This window comes from Perissodus microlepis, unplaced genomic scaffold, assembly GCF_051167445.1.
Source record: "Perissodus microlepis isolate ML-2025 ecotype Zambia unplaced genomic scaffold, ASM5116744v1 scaffold_24, whole genome shotgun sequence".
NCBI classification, from domain to species: Eukaryota; Metazoa; Chordata; class Actinopteri; order Cichliformes; family Cichlidae; genus Perissodus; species Perissodus microlepis.
Genome location: NW_028182046.1, coordinates 229,243 through 244,437, shown reverse-complemented (window position 1 = coordinate 244,437; position 15,195 = coordinate 229,243). Strand labels below are relative to the sequence as shown.

The window sequence follows — 15,195 nt, the reverse complement described above, 5'->3', positions numbered from 1 at the left end:
TGTTTTGTTTTTTTTGCCTGCACACCTCTTTCTCCACTTATTTCTCAACAACCACTCCTTTTTCATCTCTGTTACCTTGCCTTTATTACATCCTCTTAGCTAGCATCAATGACTGGACAAAAGAGCAACACAGTGCTTTTCTCATCATTTCTTTAGTCATGCTCAATTCATCCGCCTCTACGGATGAGCTAAACCAACTTTACAAAACAAGTTTCCCCGAAGAGCACACTTCTCATCTTAGCTGCCTAGATTTCAGGACCTAGCTAAGGACAGTGGACACAAACACATTTAACTTAACGAAAAATAGCAGCGGGGCCTCAGTGGGGCATAGCTGGACTGGCCATCGGGCATACCAGGCATTTGCCCGGTGGTCATTTTTCGTTTTAAATGGGCCGACGTTTTGTTGTTGTTGTCTTTTTTTCCATAACCGTGTAAACAGTGAAAGGTGGCGGATCGGACAGATGCTGGCAGACATGTAAAAATAACTCAATTGTTTGGTAGTGGCTATGGTGGAGCTTACACGGATTCAGTAAAATTAGCAAGTGGTGGAGGCCAGCAGGTGGATGGGGGAAAGGACTGGAGGTGGAGAGACCCAAGGCGGCCACCAGTCCGACTGTCAGGTGAAATGAGCTTCAGGTAAGAAGTTATGACCTGCAGTCTATCTGGGTCAAACCAAGTTTAGGTGTAGTTTATTTTCGTTGTGCTAACTTGTGCTAACGTTGTGCTACAGTCAGTTACAATAACTGGTACTGTGTACTAGCTAGCATGATGGAGTTTCTGTACAGTTGGGTGGGTGCTATGATGTTACTGGTGAACTTTATTTTATTCATAAGGTTAGTTAGTAGAGTTGCCAACCGTGCCATAAAAAACGGAATCCTCTGGTATTCAGAGTTAATATTATGCGGTTTGTATTGAGCTGAAAATAAACGCGATTTGTCCCGTACTTCAGCTACAATAAAAAAAGACACAAAGCTGGAGTTATTCTGTGTCTTTACGCTGTCAGCTGCCTCTTCTTCTCTCACTCTCCCCCCTCCCTCTCCTGCTGCTACTTCAATCATGAAACTGATCAATGATCAGCTGATCGGCGTTTCTGCCACAAGTCCCGTCTCTCTTGCTTGTTTATCTTTGCGCCAGAAAGAGGAAACTAGCGGAGGTCGCGTTAAACAGCAGAAGCGCCTTTAAACTTGATAAGCTGTTGTTAGAATTTATTTAATATTACTTTCTAGTATCAGCTGATGTTTGTTGGAGCCACAGCTGTAAAAGCTGCTGGTCATGATATCGGTTTGGTTATCTGGTGAGAGGGAAACATGAAGATGAAACCAGGAGATGTCCTTACTGAATCATCAGAGCTGAACAGGTGATGGAGAAACAGGTTTGTGGTAAATAAATAGTTGATGAAAATATCACTAAATCTGTCATTTATTATTTTTAATATTCAGTAATGGTCATGTCTCACCTCTAGTCTTCTCTGTCTTAATTTCAGGTTTCCACCATATGCTGTAGATAGTTCAGGAAGTTAACTCAACCAAGCAGTCTTTGGGTTTCGGCTAAGTACTGTTTAGAATAGCAGAATAGGGAGGATGGTGTAGGTTTAAGTTTATTAGATTGATACATATGTACCAACAAGACAGTGTACATCACTGTCACAACGACGTTTGTTTTCATTCAAAGGCTTTATGGTTTTTCCTATAATACCTGGTGGGCCGGTCTCTAGTCAAAATGCCCGGGCTGATTTTTTGTCCCAGTCCAGCTCTGCTGTGGGGTAGTCCAGTTTACTGAAGAACGCCTCAGGCTGTCCAATAAATATAAATATCATGCTTTATTGCAGCTTGAAAAACTCCATGCCCTTGGCTACAAACCAGCACTGCTTCTTGGGAAGAAGAGCAAAAAAGGAGAACTCGGATATGAAATATTAACCCCTGGCTGCAGACTAACAGCCTATGTTCAGGAATCCCTTCAGAGGATGGGCTGATGTTATGAGTACCTTTGTAAAGGTAAGATTCAGATCCTGCAGTTTTAAAGTTATGATTTATGTTTAGTGTCTAAAAATATTTTCTTATGTTTACCTGTTAGAAGACCATTTTACTGTAAAAACAGAAATTCAATCATCAATCCTTCTCCCATTTTCACATAAGCAGCACATCATTTATAAGTGTTGGTTTCTTCCTCAGCAGTAGTTAACAACATATGGTGGCTTATTTTTCCTTTCCAAATCTTGAGTGACAGCCACTTTTGCTGCTGTCACGCTTAAAGATAGAAAGAAAGCAAAGTTATCAAAAGACTGATCTGCAGATTGCAGCTACTTAGACAACTGACAATCTGTTTGTGCCTGTTTTCTTCCTTCATTGATATATGTGTAACTGATACATGTGATGTGTAACTGATACATGTGATGTGTAACTGATACATGTGATGTGTGAATGAGAATCTATGTTAATTAAAGTAGTATTAAAGTACTTACACACTGTAAATGGCATAAAATCAAGTGATGGTGTAGCTTAATAAAATAGTGATGGGTATAGATAACGTTGCATCGGAACCTTTGTGGATATTTAAATGTTAGTTATCTGGGCAGAAATGATCACATTTTACTTTAGTTTGTTTAAAGAGCACATTGTACACGGGCCTTGAAGAAAAGGTATGTAGTCTTAAGCACGATGTTTTGGTGGAGTCAGGGGTCTGTAGCATTTTGCACTTCCAGTAGACTGACGTTTGGTCATCATCATCATCATCATCACTGAGTCACAACATCTTCTCCTTCACCCTCACACTTTAACTCTACTCTGTTCCCTTTCATACGTCATATATACTTAGTCTGCTACAAACCAGGAGGCGTAAAGCAGGATAAAGTTCAAAGTTTGACCCATTGTGTAAACTAACTCGAATGATCAACCACCAGGAGGAGTCAACGATTATGGAGCCACGGGAGGTGAGGACCACGCAGGTGGAGGAAGTGAGGAATGTGATGGAGAAGATTGAGCTCAACAAGGGACAGGATGACCCACTGAGCACTTCAGAGGGGCAAGTGGAGCACGCAGGCAACAAGACCAGCAAAGGTGATTTGTATGTTTGTATGTATTGTATGCTTTATATTTGGAGTCCAGGCTGAATTTTAGAGGAGTACCTGATGGCTGAAACAACAGTAATTTATGTTGCCTGACCAAGGATCAAGGAACATGTATTTTACACCAGTTGATACATGTACAGTCAAATCTATTGAATGTTGATATTATTACATTTAATGTAACCATTTAAAATGATTTTGTTTTTGTTTTTCTCCTAAAATCACATACGTCAACACAGGATCCACCAGGGGGAGAGTTTTTGGTGAAAGCCACAAAAAGACAAAGATGGGTATGTCATTGTTTGTGGAAGTATTTAGAATAGTTTGATACACTGTAGTAGAGTGTGTATGGTAGTGTATGGTAGATTCGATTCAAGGAACATTATCATATGAAGATGAAAACAAAAGTTGTGCGATCTCTGAAAGTGTTTTGTTTATTTGCTTTTTGTTTGTTTATTGTTTATGAAACTGGTGACTTGGCTGTGATCTTCAGTCCCAGAAGCATCAAGATCCAGACCTAAGAAGAAAAGGCCACTAGTAAGTATGCTTTTGCTGATGCTTTTAATCACCACAGCTCATTTCATTCAGTACAAATACCTGTAGATATGTGATGATTCCAAGTTTACATTACACTAATGGCAGGAAACTGCATACATGTGTCACCTTATACACATACCACATACTATAGAATTCAGTCCCCTTTGCTTTTTGCAGTCTTATTGCAATATATAAGTACTTTTAACAGATGATGCAAGTACAGTTAAATGCATTCACTCCAGTAAAAATGCTTCTAACACAATGCTGTTGCAAGCAGCAGATTTTCTTTTTCTGTTGTCGATGTAGATTAGATAGAACGTTATTAATCCCTCGGGTGGTTCCTCCGGGAAATTCAGTTTCCAGTATCAGAACACTGACAGAAGTTGCATATTACAGAGTTAGAATATCAAGTAAAGGGGAATGAGAGTATGAGCATAAGCAGAAAAATATAGCACATATACACATTTATAAATACAGAATATATAATAGGAATAATAGTGAAATGTACTCATTAATGAGATGAAGACAGCTAAAGTCTGTTGCACAGTGAGACAACACTACAGCTTAGTTGTTCCTGCCCTCCTTTGTCCTCCTGTTTCCCCTCCCTCTCCCCTCCAGCGAGGAATTAACCAGTTTGATGGCGTGTGGGACAAAGGAGTTTTTAAGTCTGTTGGTCCTAGACCAACCTGTCGCTGAGCAGACTCCTTTGGTTGTTTATTCAATTCAATTCAATTCAATTTTATTTATATAGCGCCAAATCACAACAAAAGTCGCCTCAAGGCGCTTCATAGATACAGAGAAAAACCCAACAATCATATGACCCCCTATGAGCAAGCACTTTGGCGACAGTGGGAAGGAAAAACTCCCTTTTAACAGGAAGAAACCTCCGGCAGAACCAGGCTCAGGGAGGGGCGGCCATCTGCTGCGACCGGTTGGGGTGAGAGAAGGAAGACAGGATAAAAGACATGCTGTGGAAGAGAGACAGAGGTTAATAACAGATATGATTCAATGCAGAGAGGTCTATTAATACATAGTGAGTGAGAAAGGTGACTGGAAAGGAAAAACTCAATGCATCATGGGAATCCCCCGGCAGCCTACGTCTATTGCAGCATAACTAAGGGAGGATTCAGGGTCACCTGGTCCAGCCCTAACTATATGCTTTAGCAAAAAGGAAAGTTTTAAGCCTAATCTTAAAAGTAGAGATAGTTTCTGTCTCCCGAATCCAAACTGGAAGCTGGTTCCACAGAAGAGGGGCCTGAAAACTGAAGGCTCTGCCTCCCATTCTACTTTTAAATACTCTAGGAACAACAAGTAGGCCTGCAGAGCGAGAGCGAAGTGCTCTAATAGGGTGATATGGTACTACAAGGTCATTAAGATAAGATGGGGCCTGATTATTTAAGACCTCGTATGTGAGGAGCAGGATTTTGAATTCAATTCTGGATTTAACAGGAAGCCAATGAAGGGAAGCCAAAACAGGAGAAATATGCTCTCTCCTTCTAGTCCCTGTCAGTACTCTTGCTGCAGCATTTTGGATTAGCTGAAGGCTTTTCAGTGAGTTTTTTGGACATCCTGATAATAATGAATTACAGTAGTCCAGCCTGGAAGTAATAAATGCATGAACTAGTTTTTCAGCGTCACTCTGAGACAGGATATTTCTAATTTTAGAGATGTTGCGCAAATGGAAGAAAGCAGTCTTACATATTTGTTTAATATGTGCGTTGAAGGACATGTCCTGGTCAAAAATGACTCCAAGGTTCCTCACAGCGTTACTGGAGGCCAAGGTAATGCCATCCAGAGTATGAATCTGGTTAGATACCATATTTCTAAGGTTTTCAGGGCCGAGTACAATAACCTCAGTTTTATCTGAATTAAGAAGCAGAAAGTTAGCGGCCATCCAGGTCTTTATGTCTTTAAGACATTCCTGCAGTTTAACTAATTGGTGTGTGTTATCTGGCTTCATGGACAGATAGAGCTGGGTGTCATCTGCATAGCAGTGAAAATGTATGCTATGTCTTCTAATGATGCTGCCTAAGGGAAGCATGTATAATGTAAACAGAATTGGTCCTAGCACTGAACCCTGTGGAACTCCATAATTAACCTCAGTGTGTGAAGAGGACTCTCCATTTACATGCACAAATTGGAGTCTATTAGATAGATATGATACAAACCACTGCAGTGCAGTACCTGTAATACCTACAGCATGTTCTAATCGCTCTAATAGGATATTATGGTCGACAGTATCGAACGCTGCACTGAGGTCTAGCAGGACAAGCACAGAGATGAGTCCACTGTCAGAGGCCATAAGAAGATCATTTGTAACCTTCACTAAAGCTGTTTCTGTGCTGTGATGAGCTCTGAAACCTGACTGAAACTCTTCAAATAAACCATTCCTCTGCAGATGATCTGTTAGCTGTTTGACAACTACTCTTTCAAGGATTTTTGATATGAAAGGAAGGTTGGAGATTGGCCTATAATTAGCTAAGACTGCTGGGTCTAGAGATGGCTTTTTGAGTAAAGGTTTAACCACAGCCAGCTTGAAGGCCTGTGGTACATAGCCGATTATTAGAGATAGGTTGATCATATTTAAGATCGAAGAATTAATCAATGGCAGGACTTCTTTGAGCAGTTTTGTAGGAATGGGGTCTAAAAGACACGTTGATGGTTTGGAGGAAGTAATTATTGAAGTTAACTCAGAAAGATCAATTGGAGAAAAAGAGTCTAACTTAACATCAATGGTACTAAGAGTAGCTGTAGATAATATTACATCTGTGGGATGATTACTGGTAATTTTTTTCTCTAATGATAAAAATTTTATTTGTGAAGAAGTTCATGAAGTCATTACTAGTTAACGTTAAAGGGATGGTTGGCTCAACAGAGCTCTGACTGTTTGTCAGCCTGGCTACAGTGCTGAAGAGAAACCTGGGGTTGTTCTTATTTTCTTCAATCAGTGATGAATAGTAAGATGTTCTGGCTTTGCGGAGGGCTTTCTTATAAAGCAGCAAACTATTTCTCTAGGCTAAATGATGATCCTCTAAATTTGTGACACGCCATTTCCTCTCCAGATTACGAGTCATCTGCTTTAGGGTACGTGTTTGAGAATTATACCACGGAGTCAGGTACTTCTGATTAGAGACCTTAGTTTTCACTGGAGCTACAGTATCCAGAGTCGTACGTAGTGAGGAGGTGAAATTATTAACAAGATAATCGACCTCTGTTGGGGTAGCGTTCAGATAGCTGCTCTGCTCTGTGTTGGTACAGGGCATTGAAGATGATAACAGTGGGTGGATTATATTCTTAAACTTAGTTACAGCGCTTTCAGAAAGACATCTACTTTGATAAAATCTACTCTCCACCGCTGTGTAATCAATTATTGTAAATGTAAATGTTATCAGGAAATGATCAGACAGGAGAGGGTTTTCAGGAAACACTGTTAAATGTTCAGTTTCTATGCCATATGTTAAAACAAGATCTAGAGTGTGATTAAAGTGGTGGGTGGGTTCTTTTACATTTTGAGAGAAGCCAATTGAGTCTAATAACAGACTAAATGCCATGTTGAGGCTGTCATTTTTAGCATCTACATGGATGTTAAAATCACCCACAATAATTATTTTATTTGAGCTCAGAACTAAATTAGATATAAAGTCTGAGAAATCAGACAGAAACTCTGTGTAAGGCCCAGGTGGACGATAGATGATAACAAGTAAGACTGGTTTCTGAGTTTCACAGCTGGGGTGGACAATGTTAAGCAACAGGCTTTCAAATGAATTAAAAGTCTGTCTTGGTCTTTCATTAATTAATAGGCTGGTGTGAAAAATTGCTGCCACACCGCCCCCTCGGCCTGTGCTTCGAGGTTTCTGGTAGTTAGAATGACTCGGGGGTGTTGATTCATTTAAACTAACATAATCATCCTGCTGCAACCAGGTTTCTGTAAGGCAGAGTAAATCAATTTGTTGATCAATTATTAAGTCATGTACTAACAGAGACTTGGAGGAGAGAGACCTAATATTTAATAATCCACATTTCACTGTTTTACTCTTTGGTTCAGATGTGGATACTGTACTGTTCTTTCTTTGTAATTGTTTATGTTTAAGTTGTTTGTTGCTGGTTTTTAGTTTGTTTTTTGTCTTTTTGGAAGCTGACACAGTCTCTATGGAGATGGGTTTTTGGGGGGGTAGCAGGAGGAGAGAAGCTGCAGAGAGGCGTGTAAGACTGCAACTCTGCTTCCTGGTCCCAACTCTGGATAGTCATATTTTTGGGGGTTTAATAAATTTGTCCATATTTCTAGAAATGAGAGCTGCTCCATCCAAAGTGGGATGGATGCCGTCTCTCCTAACAAGACCAGGTTTCCTCCAGAAGGTTTGCCAATTATCTATGAAGCCCACATCGTTTCTGGGACACCACTCAGACAGCCAGCAATTTAAGGAGAACATGCGGCTAAACATGTCGCTCCTGGTCTGATTGGGGAGGGGACCAGAGAAAACTACAGAGTCCGACATTGTTTTGGCAAAGTTACACACCGATTCAATATTGATTTTAGTGACCTCCGATTGGCGTAACCAGGTGTCATTACTGCCGACGTGAATTATGATTTTACTGAATTTACGTTTACCCTTAGCCAGCAGTTTTAATTGTTTTTTTTTTCTTACAAAAGCTTGGATCGAGGGCTGACTTTCAATAGATCGCAGCGATTAGCTGCTCTGCTACGCACAAGACCCTGACCCAGAATCAGGTCGTTTACAAGCTATTTAGCACCAGGTTCTCCACAAACATGAGTGCGTGATTGGAGAGGGGCGACCGTCGTCGGGCCGTCCCCCAGCCCAGTCACGAATGGCTCTCCTTCACCGGCGGGCCGGCTATCCGAGACCAACCGAAGATCCACAGCGCTACGGTATCACTGCGTCTAGGCAGGATTCTGACAGAGCAATACATTTATAGCATTAGACAAGAATGCCTAATATGAAACGGCAGTTTTCAAGGGCAAAAAGCTATCCAAACATACTTGGTCCTATATGAAAAAGTAATCGCACCGAAAACCCGATACCTTGTGTGTCACCTCTGACACCAAGAACTGCAGCAAGCGTTTGGTGCTAGAGGTCACATTTTGAGTTTGTGAAGATATTTAAGGTAGACACACGTAATTAGCGGCAGCTGTGTTGTTGATTGGGAGGAAGCAAACAGTTTGTGACCTCTGCGCTGCTGTTAAATCCTGGAAATAAAGAATCTGAAGGACAAGATGAGTAAGGCTGGAGTTATTGGACTGTATCAAGTTTAATAACTTCATGCATACCAGTGACATCGCGTCACCGTCGCCAACGAACACCCCAGTGGCTTCAAGCCTTGGCTTAGCCTCTACAGGAGAGGTTTCAGCCATGAAAAGTGTGTCCATCACAAGTCCACCACCATGATCTCAGGTCTTGAGGCAACAATCATGAAAACTAATCTTAACTGAGAGTGTTGGATGTCCTCATTGTTGCAGAGCACATGGACAGCATACTCACCTGGTTCTGTGGGCCAGCAGCACATGTCACACCATCCATCACCCTTGTCATCACATTCAATCTTGATCTGAGAGACACCTGAAGACAGAAACGTTCAATGATAAAAACACACAGTAGAGTAAAATTGTAAGACGTCATCAGTTGATGCAGTTTAAGGACACTTGTTCTTCTGTGCAGTCTCACCTGGAGCTCACGTTTCTAGTTCATGCCATCATAACCAAAGATTCTTCAATTAATAGTTTAAAGATGTCCATGAATGCACTGCTAACTGCTCTTCACCCTTATAAAAATCAACATGCATTTTGAATAAGAAACACTTTTACAAAACCAAAAGCTTCACTGTACTTAGTAATTTATATGTCTAAAAAACAGGTTCAGTTTGTAACTGAGAGAGCGGCTCGGTGGTGCTGAATTATATTTCCAATAGAAACACAATTTCATATGTTGTAGTAACAAAACACTGCCACAAGATGGCAGCCTAGGCCTACTTTACCATGCTGTTCAAGTGAAAAAGAAAAAGTGACAGAGCCCTGAAAGAGTGACAGTGACACTTTTTATGAACTCATCTGTAATGTGTCTCCTTTTCTGTAGAATGAAGAAGTGCTTCCCTTCTTTTAAAGTAAATACAGGCTTACAAAGATCCTCTAAACATGTTTCTGAAATAATCCTAAACACAATCATTAAATCAAAAATGCAAGAAACAATTTATTTCATCACTCTTCTTAACTTAATTCCTTAACTTAGTAAAAAAAACAAAATAGACAAAAACTTTTCTGCTGTCTCACCTCTGTCAGTTTTCATGCTGTTGCAAGAACAGGTGGAGGTGCAGGTGGAACTTTGACTTCACTGTGGTTTGTATGTGCAGGCAGGAGTGTGACATCTCAGAACAGCAGAGGATTGTCGAGCACGGTGACTCCCGCTGCGACGCCCCCGTCTGACTGTCCTGAGCTCTTGGTCCTCAGCAGACGGCCCACTCATTCATCACCATGTCTTTACCCTGCCTGTAAGAAAACCAAGAAAAGGCTAACATTAGAAACAGCCACCAATCCCTTTTACTCCACCACCCGAAAACCAGTGAGAAACACTAGCTAGTATTAACTTGGAATCAAAGTCCACTAATCCCCAGGCTCCCAGCATAACATACAGTCCAACACAAACTCCACAAACTGTCTTGCTTCAGCTGACTTTCCTTCACCTTCTCTCCAGACAATCTGTTGTGCTCTTTTCAGCACAAAGTCACACTCCTGCTCACTGATCCTCACCTCTTTTTAACTTAGTCTCAGCAACTTTGTCCCATAGCTCGCACATCCTTTCCACCTCCATCTTTCTTCCCAGCCAACTGATACATACCTTTTCTCCTTCCTTAAAAGCCAGCCTAAGAAATACGATTTTATAAACGCCCGATAAATGAAACTGCCATTTTCAAAAATCGTATCATCCAAATTCATGCAGCGTGGCTAAATTAAGAATGAACTACAAACCCGAGCTTCCTTGCTAACATGATTAACAGCTAAATACTATCATAGTGGAGGTGTAAAATTACTGCTAAAATAGCTCATATGAACCCTGATACTGGACTATGTATTTATCAAAACAAATGATCTGATATTACAAAGAAAACTAATGATTGCTTTTTACAGTATTAGCCCAGAGTGATGTAAGGCAGGGTGGTTAGTCAGCCATAACCTGCTGACAACTTGTATCTGGTAGCTTTTTCACATCCTGATCAATGTTGTTGTCAAGTGTGTCTCATATACACTATTATCTCAGTCACAGTACAGCATGCATGAATCACAGTAGATATACAGTAACGCAAAACAGCAGGCAGTCATGTATGTGTCGTCACTGTTTTGACTGAGGCTAGCTCATACATGGAATGCAAGAAAATGCTGCATGTGTGTGCAGATCCACACATGCACTGCTTAAACTTCCCTAGTTTAACAAATGGTGAGCAATAAACAGAAGTTTTCAACATTTTTAAAGATGCTTCTATCCCCCCGCTGTACCTCCTCCTTCTCGCTGAGACTTCAAGACAAACGGTTCTGCTGCTGACAAGGCCACTGATACTGTTTTGTCCCTCTGGACCCTGTAGACGAGCGCAACCACAGAGAAATAAATCAGAGGAATAAAATGCAAATGATATTGCTTACACTGAACAGCAACACCCAGGTGAGGATTATCTAATGCCAAATTTTCCAAACAATGAAAAAACCGTGCCCTTTTTCTCACCATGTCTAGAGTGTAGAGGTCAGCCAATGTCGCTCGGATCTGCTGCACAGCTTAAGGCTGGTCTGGGAAGAATCTGTCCAGGACTCCAGGTCTGGGGAGCACTTGCTGAACCTTCTTGATATCAGCCAGGTGAGCGCTGATATCTGGACACTTCACAGCTCGAGAGCGCTCCATGAGGAGACGAGCATCCCAGCTCTGCAATTGAAAACAGACAATGAATTCTCTGCTTGTCTTTTTATCATTAGATGTATTTCTGTATTAAAAAATTCAGTTTATTGGGCCACTTTGTGCTAGAAGAATTTTTCCAGCATAAAATAGCCTCTATCATTTCACTAACTTTTGGAATCTTATTTCACTGCTGCTAATGACGTTTCACAAACTGTCACAGGTTTTTTAGCTTCGTTCGTATAAACTTTCTTGTGGTTGAGATTCCCGAGAAAACAGCCAGCACACTGACCAGCAGAGGGTGACAACAGTTGGTTTATAATACGCTGAGATTTGACAGACAGAGACAGAAGAATGAAGGAGAACAACACAGAGTCACGCTATCAAGGAGAACCTGGACGGTAGATTCAGCAGTTTGGCTTGAAACTTGCAAACTGTTTTAACTTGTTATGTCCGATTAAGTTTTCCTTCCAGGATGCTCGCCAGTTTTCTTTCACTTGTTTCCTGTTCCTGCCAGCAGAATGCACACACAGCTGCAGTAACTACACACAATGTTGCAGAAAACATGGAGCAGCAACAAACATGTGTTGGTCTCTAATCACCCATTCAAACTGAGACGGCGACAGGTCTGTTGTCACTTACATCATCCAATCAGGGCAAGACTTGGTTTTGCTTTGCAGGGAAAGAAATAAACTCAATGATAATGACGCTCCAGTTTCTCATGAATACGAATCACTTTAAGCAAGTCTGCAGGTTTCATTTAGTGTTTTTAACTAAACTCTTTGATGTAATCATTCTGAGTGCAAATCAAAAGTTGGACCTGTTCAGAAGTGTAGTTGTCAGGCATGTAACCGTTCCTGAAACACACCACAGTTTGCCGTCCCTGAAGTGAAAGTGACACAAAAGACACAATCTATGTCGACACACAGCGACCTCCATCTCCTCTTCATCCAGTTTGGAGGCCTTCCTTGAAGTCTCTCGTGCTGCTGTCCACTGGGAATCCCCACATGTGCCTCTTCCCCGTGTCTACGACATGTAACAAATATAATAAAATAGCAAGAAATTATAAAGTAAATGACAAGATTTTCCATTTACTCTAATTTAACAGTAGTCATTTTGCAGAAGACAGTCATTTGGTTACTATAGTAAAAACTATTATGTCAAATTAACCAAAATGAAAAACAAAATCACCTAAACTTGCATTTTTCACTGCCTTCTGTAAAGTGTCAACAAATGCAGACATTTTGCTGTCTTCAGCAACAAAAACGCCATCATTTTTCCTTCTATTAGTCCCACATGTGATCGTTGTAAACTTGGAGAAGGCTCTCTCACTCATTTATGTTGGACTTGCCCCAAATTGCATAACTATTGGTTGGACATTTTTAAATGTTTTTCTGATATCTACAATTGCACATCAGAGCCGGACCCAATAACTGCATTGTTTGGATCTTCCTCTTCCCTTTTACACCTCAGCTCTGCTGCACAAACTACATTTTTGTTCGGGATGGTAATTGCTAAGAAAATGATCTTGACTCTCTGGAAGTCGGATATTGTAGCTCAATTCAAAATGTGGCTAACAGAACTGACTGCTCTGTTGCACGTGGAGAGGATTAGGTACACATCAGCGGACAAACTTAGTCATTTCTTTGATGTGTGGCAGCCATTTTTAGATCATGTATTAAAACAAAGTTCTCTTTGATCGATCGCAAATAATTCAGCGTACCACCTCAGCGTTTTATTTCTGTTTATTGCCGGTGCTGAAGTAGTATTTTTGTTGTTGCAGCGTAATATTTTGCCTTATTTGTGTGTTTTTGCCCTTGCTGTTGTGTTGTCTGCTTTGTTTTATTAGTTTTTTTGTTTGTTTGTTTGTTTGGTTTTTTTTGGGGGTGGGGGGGGTGTTGTGTCTTTTTTTTCTTTTTTTTTCTTATATCAAAAAATCTCAAACATACTTTAAAAAAAAAACGGCATCAAAAAAGTCACGGTCATCAGAGCAACATCAGAGAAACAATAAAGTCTAACCATGGAAGGTTTTTATAAATATGTGCATAAAAACACAAGCACAAAGAACATCAACAATGAGCACCTTTCTTTTTGCTTAAAGTGATATAGCTTTCTGTTACCATCAACTGAAACCGCCAACATTTCAGGTGTGCATGCTGGGCAGCTGAAGCTGACATCACAGCACAGCTGGTCTTCCTCATCAAGAAAGCTGTGCTGCAGTGCATCGCTTTTGGCACGCCCAGTCTGTATGTACAGAAATATAACAGAGGAATAAATATTTGCATCTGCTTATTGAAAAACAATATCAAAGAAATACTTCACTCACCCTTCCCCCACACTTGCAGCTGCTTGCAAAAGTATTCGCCCCCCTCAGATCTGTGGCAAGATCTGAAAACTGCTGTTCACAAACGCTGTCCATCTAATCTGACTGAGCTGGAGCTGTTTTGCAAAGAAGAATGGGCAAAGATTTCAGTCTCTAGATGTGCAAAGCTGGTAGAGACAGACCCTAAAAGACTGGCAGCTGTAACTGCAGCAAAAGGTGGTTCTACAAAGTATTGAGTCAGGGGGCTGAATAATTACGCACACCCCACTTTTCAGTTATTTAAATGTAAAAAATGTTTGGAATCATGTATGATTTTCCTTCCACTTCTCACGTGTACACCACTTTGTGTTGGTCTTTCACGCAGAATTCCAATAAAATTGATTCATGTTTGTGGCTGTAATGTGACAAAATGTGGAAAAGTTCAAGGGGGCCGAATACTTTTGCAAGCCACTGTAGTACGACGCTCCAACAGTTTTGCAAAAGCTTCCCTGGAGAATCATGGAGAAAATACTTTTCGTTCCAGGAAGGAGCTCAAGAGGTCTAAAGTGTAAAGAGTAGACATGTTGACAGATGCTGGCCAATATCCACTCCTAATCAGGTCCTTTAAATCAGGGCTGCACTGCTGCTGGCATGTTTGACATCTGTGTATCGCCTGGTGCACATCATAACGTCCTTGGACCAAAAAGAAAAAGAAGCAACATGAATAATACACCACTGCCTTCACAGGTGACTTCTGTTAAAGCAATACCATGTTCTGATTGTACAGCAAGGGCAGAAAACATGCTCCATCACACTATGTTCAAATCCATCACAGAAACCTAAATAGCAGGTTGCTGTTTACTATTAATGTTGATTAAAATCACGATTTTTCCTGCTGACACTGTGAAGTTTACGCAACCCACAGGAGCAGTTTCAAAGCTTTACTGTTGGCAGAATGCGAGCTACCAAGAAAGAGAAAACCACTTAAATAGATTCTTTCTAACTGGCTGTAGACACATATGAAAACCAAAATTGAGTGAATCTCATGAGGAAATATTTTGTATATTGGTGCAATTTTGACCGTGGCTTTAAAAAACATCAATAACACTTTCTCTGTTGTGGAGTGGCTGATGTTTGTGATGTAGAACATCACAATCCCCACAGAACCATTCCTCTGGAAGACACTCTCTGCACATAGACAGGACTTTTAACAAATTAAGCAAATTTTGAACAACTGAAAGTAGTATGCACTCAGATCCAGCCACTCTTGACAAAGGTAGCAGCTTCTATTTTGATATTATAGCTCCGGGTGGCTCAGTGTACTTCACTATGAGCTGACGGTTAAAAGGACATTTGTCAAATTCATGTGGTTTTATAATTATTAAAGTTCTCACACGCTC

General features: G+C 40.7%; 1 long non-coding RNA gene across 1 annotated transcript; it reads right to left on the bottom strand.

Moving 5' to 3' along the window:
* Window positions 1-7,722: 7,722 nt before the first annotated feature.
* LOC146360569 (uncharacterized) lies at window positions 7,723-11,627 on the bottom strand. The gene is made up of 5 exons (XR_014799625.1): window positions 11,329-11,627; window positions 11,106-11,185; window positions 9,885-10,100; window positions 9,283-9,379; window positions 7,723-9,177 (listed from the first exon to the last, which is right to left on the bottom strand). It is a non-coding gene; the product is annotated as an uncharacterized LOC146360569 (long non-coding RNA).
* Between the last annotated feature and the right edge of the window lie 3,568 nt (window positions 11,628-15,195).